This window comes from Arachis ipaensis, chromosome B4 (assembly GCF_059453495.1).
Source record: "Arachis ipaensis isolate K30076 ecotype BB chromosome B4, ASM5945349v1, whole genome shotgun sequence".
NCBI classification, from domain to species: domain Eukaryota; kingdom Viridiplantae; phylum Streptophyta; class Magnoliopsida; order Fabales; family Fabaceae; genus Arachis; species Arachis ipaensis.
Window position 1 is genome coordinate 68,356,586 of NC_142439.1, and position 5,326 is coordinate 68,361,911.

At 42.0% G+C, this 5,326-nt stretch overlaps 1 non-coding gene across 1 annotated transcript; it reads right to left on the reverse strand.

The window, feature by feature from the left end:
* Window positions 1-415: 415 nt before the first annotated feature.
* Window positions 416-519, reverse strand: LOC148567805 (small nucleolar RNA R71). The gene has a single exon (XR_015882778.1). It is a non-coding gene; the product is annotated as a small nucleolar RNA R71 (small nucleolar RNA).
* Between the last annotated feature and the right edge of the window lie 4,807 nt (window positions 520-5,326).

Sequence of the window (5,326 nt, forward strand, 5' to 3'; positions counted from 1 at the left end):
TCACAACCATGGGGGAGGAGGTAGAGCAAATCATGCTAGGGAGGATAGAAGAGTTTTGGGGTCTTACATCAATCCAAACCCAGGCAATTGTGGAAGTAGCATCCAAAAGCCAACAATCTATGCCAACAACTTTGAACTTAAACCACAACTCATCACCCTTGTTCAGAACAACTGTTCATTTGGAGGAGGTGTTCAAGAAGACCCCAATCAACATCTGACCACCTTCCTGAGAATTTGTGACACAGTGAAGTCTAATGGTGTTCACCCTGATGCCTATAGACTGCTCCTATTTCCATTCTCACTTAGGGACAAAGCAGCCAAGTGGCTGGAATCTTTCCCAAGGGAAAGCTTGACAACTTGGGAAGACGTGGTGAACAAATTCTTAGCAAGATTTTACCCTCCTCAACGAATCAACAGGCTGAGAGCTGAGGTCCAAACTTTCAGGCAACAAGATGGTGAGACTCTATATGAAGCATGGGAGAGGTTCAAGGACTTAACAAGGAGGTGTCCACCTGACATGATCAACGAATGGGTGCAGCTACACATTTTCTATGAAGGGCTCTCTTATGAGTCAAAGAAGGCCGTAGACCAGTCATCCGGAGGATCTTTGAACAAGAAGAAGACTATTGAGGAAGCCATAGATGTTATTGAAACAGTAGCAGAGAACGACTACTTCTATGCTTCTGAAAGAGGGAACACAAGAGGAGTAATGGAGCTAAACAATGTAGATGCTCTGTTGGCCCAAACCAAGCTCATTACCCAGCAGCTGGCTGACCTCACCAAGAAGATGGAGATGAACCAAGTAGTAGCAATCTCCACTTCATCAACAACCTAAGAAGGAGTGAATGAAGAAGTAGAGGGGAGTCAGGAGCAAGCCAACTACATTGGGAATTCACCAAGGAAATACTATGATCCATACTCCAAGACCTACAACCCTGGATGGAGAAACCACCCAAACTTTGGGTGGGGAAGTGAGCAAGATCAAAACCAAGACCAGAGATGTTACAACTCCAACAACAATGCAGCTCACCAGCAGTTCACACAGAGGACATCTCAATACCCCCACAATAACACTTCTCCACACGCCTATCAAAACTAAAACAGCACATCTGCTCTGAATCACTCATCAATTGATGACAAGCTCTCTAAGATTGAAGCCTTACTTGAAGGAATATGCCAAGAGATTCAAGAAAATAAGGTGTTCAAAGAGGAGGTGTGAGCCAATATTAAGAACCAGGGAGAGTCCATCAGGAAGCTGGAATTCCAGGTGGGATATTTAGCTGAGAAGATTCCTAAACCTACTGATAGCTTTCCAAGTGACACGAAGAAAAACCCCAAAGGAGAAGCAAAGAAAGTAAGATGGGAAGATTGCAAAATGGTCACTACGAGTGATCAAGAGACTGAAGACAAGCAAGGCAAATCTTGCAAACAACCTGAAGACAACTTAACAAAGGAGGAGGATAGAGATCACCAAGAACCAGAAATCTCACAACAAGAGCTGCTGAAGCTCTATGCTCCCTTCCCTCAACTGCTCAATGGTGCTGTGGGAAAGAGAATATACTCAAGGTTCCTAGACTTGTTAGCATCTCTACATGTAAACATACCATTCATCAAGGCAATTCAACAAATGCCTGCATTCATCAAGTATATGAAGGAACTTCATCCCAGGAAAAGCTCACTCAAAGGAGGCCAGACTATAGTGATGAACAAGGAATGTAGTACCCTTATTCAACCTGAATTGCCTACAAAAAGAAGAGACCCAGGGAGTTTTCACATCCCTTGTGCCATAGGTGAAACTATGTTCGATAGAGCACTATGTGATTTGGGGGCCAGCGTCAACTTACTGCCCTTATCCCTGGTGAAGAGGCTGCAGATCAATGAGATAATGCCCACAGATGTAATCATCAGACTGGCTGACAAAACTCAAAAGCAAGCAATAGGAGTGGTGGAAAATGTGTTGCTAAAGGTTGGGAAATACTTTCTCCCAACAGACTTTGTCATCCTGGACATGGAAGAGAGTCACACTCACCCAATCATATTGGGAAGACCATTCCTAGCTACGGCCAAGGCACTTATCGATGTAGAGAAAGGGGAACTAATATTGAGAATCCATGATGAACGACTCAGCTTCAATGTTTTCAAACTCTCACAAGAAACAGATCAAGAGGACAAGGAACTCAGCACAAATGATAATGAGACACTGAAGGAGGAAACAAGCACTGAAGCACAGCCAGTTCATTCTGAGATCCCCTTAATAGATAAACAAGGAAAACAGCAATTGCCACAGCTCAAGGAAAAGTTGGAGGAACCTAAACCTCTAGAGGCAGGTGAAGACAGCATCACAACTCCTTGGAAAAAAGAGGTCACCAAGGGGAAGGCAACTTCAAAAGAAACAAAGAAGAAGGTACCAAGGAGGTGGAGGAACAAGAAGATCCCTACGGAAGACTTCTCTCCAGGGGATAGAGTTGTCTCAGCTTACTTCCCAGATATTCCCCCTAATCTCCCTACTGTACCATCTCAGTTACCCAAGGTCTTCACTATCAACAGAGTTCTTTCCCTGGAACATGTGGAGATCATTGATCCAACCAATGGATATAAATCTACAGCAAGAGGGGAGGACTTTAAGCACTACCAACCACCCTGATGAAGGAAAAACGTCAAGCTAGTGACGCTAAAGAAGCGCTTCATGGGAGGCAACCCAACCTCACGTAGTTTCACTTTCATCTTTATTTCAATAAAAAAATCACAAGTCGTTTCCCCTATATTGTAAGGAGCTAAGTTTGGTGTTCCACACCAAAACAATCCAAGAGTGATGGTGTAATTCTAAGTTTGGTGTTCCACCAAAGGACATCGATTAGAATTACACTCCACTCCAGAAGAACATTGCTAGCTCTATCCAATCAAGAGAAACCACTTAGATGTAGTTAGACTATAGGTTATCATTACTTTGTTGACAACAAGATATAGGGTTCTCTGCATATGTGCAATGTTAGGACTAGGCAAGGAACTAAGTTTGGTGTTCACACACCAAATTGAGTTAAAAAAAAAAGCACCAGCATACATGCAAGCTAACTATGTCTCAAGTGCTTTGGGAACAAGCAACTTCCAGTAACCTTGCAGGAACCTTATGAGGAAATGGTGCACCTCCACCCAAAAAAGCTAGGCAGCAAAAACTAGGATGATGACAAAGAGAGAGGGCAACCAGAAATCATCACCCAAAGGTTGTATTGTTACTTAATTCCATTGTACTCAGAATTGTTGAAAGTTGGAAGTCCGAATGCACTTTTGATTTGTAGTTACTCGTAGTTGAACCCTTTTTAAATTCTGTCTTTTAAGTTCTGAATAGGTCTAGGTGTTCCAGTTTTTATGTCACTGCATCCTCCTTAACTTTCTTGTAAGCTTGTCCCTTTAAATCAAATGAGGAAGAGAATGTTTATGTTTTTTTTTTAAAGACCAGAGTAGAGTTCATAATGTGGAAGTGCTTTCATGAATCTTTGGGGTAGTCATAAGTTAGCTAAGTTGGTTCAACCACAAGGCTAGGAGGACAACTATCTATCCTGAATACCCATGAGACTAAGTTAATAACAAGATCCTAATAAGAGAAAAGGGAAAGAATAATGGAAGTGAAAAACAAAAGAAAAAGAGTAAGCAATAAGGCTAGGCACCAATGGTTTGGACCTTGAGACAAGTGTCTGTGGTGCTCCTGTGTGAGGGATCTACTTGGATGAATAAGCTCTAAGGGGTGCTTTATCACTTGGTAACTTGGGTTAACTAACCCGAGATTATCAGCTGAAAATCCACTGTCAAGAGTAACCCTCACTACAGAGCATTTAGTAACCCAAAGAGGTGCTGGACACCAAGGTCTCAAGAAAAGAAAATAAATAAACTATATGCCTGTGGTGTGTATGTATGGGGGAGAGACTTGAGGGAGTAAGTCCTTAGGGGTGCTTCAACACCTAGCACCTTGAACCAACTGGTTCGGGAGTGTTGGCTGAAAGCTTATCTTAAAGAGTTGCCCCCTTACAGAGCACTTAGCCTAATTAACACAAATAACCCTTGAAATAACAATAAAAAGATCAATGAATAAAAGTCTCATGGGATATAAACAAAGTAAGTGTTTAGGGACATGATAAAAGTCTGAAAGCCAGTCATGGAATGAACCTAAGTTGCTATGCATGAAACCACCATAAAATCAGTAACATGACTTCCACAAGAATGACTCATTCCTCTGGATATTCCATTCATCATTCTCTTGTTCCAGTACTTGCTTAAGGACAAGCAAGCTTTAAGTTTGGTGTTGTGATGCCAGGGCATCTTGGCCAGTTTCACTGACCTTTTCTTTACTGTTTTTAGGGTAGTTTCCTGCATTTCTTTAGGAAATAAGCTAGTTTTGGGTAGATATTCACCTACACCTTGATTCAAGCATACATTGTGCATTTTACATTATTTTATGAGGATTTTCCATGAATTTAGTGACAAATTGTATGCTGCATTACCCATGACTTGGACTAAAACTTTGATGCACTCTATTGCTTGATTTCAGGATCAAAGGAAGCAAGGAAATGGAGGTAACTTGCAAAGTTAATGAGAAAAGTGATTGCCAATAACACTCTCAAAGCCATAATTGCCCACGTTAAGAGTCACGTTAACTAAGTTAACGTGAACTCTAACGTGGAGAAGGAAAGTTGAGCCAACGTTAGTGATACTTAACATTGTCACTAACGTTGGCAAACACTCATGAGTGGCCACGTTAGAGCCCACATTAACCTAGTTAACGTGGCCTTTAATGTTAAAGGGGGAAGAGAATCCAACATTAGTGACATTCAACATTATCACTAACGTTGGCCTAAGGATGCAACACACCACGTTAACTCCCACGTTAACTTGGTTAACGTGGGAGCTAACGTAAGAAGTGAGAATTATCGACAACGTTAGTGACACTCAACATCGTCACTAACGTTGGAAGCAACCACACAACCCCCCAAGGAGCCACGTTAACTTTCACGTTAACTTAGTTAACGTGGAAGCTAACGATGAGGAAAGAATGATGAGCCAACGTTAGTGACACTCAACATTGTCACTAACATTGGGATGGCTAAGAATGGCCACGTTAGAAGCCACGTTAACCTAGTTAACATGGACTCTAACGTGAGATCTAGGGGCACATTGGAACGTTAGTGACAATGTTGAGTGTCACTAACATTCTCGAAGTTTGGCAAGGCCACGTTAGAAGCCACGTTAACCTAGTTAACGTGGGCTTTAACGTGAAGCAAAAAGGGGCACACTGGAACGTTAGTGACAATGTTGAGTGTCACTAACGTTCTCG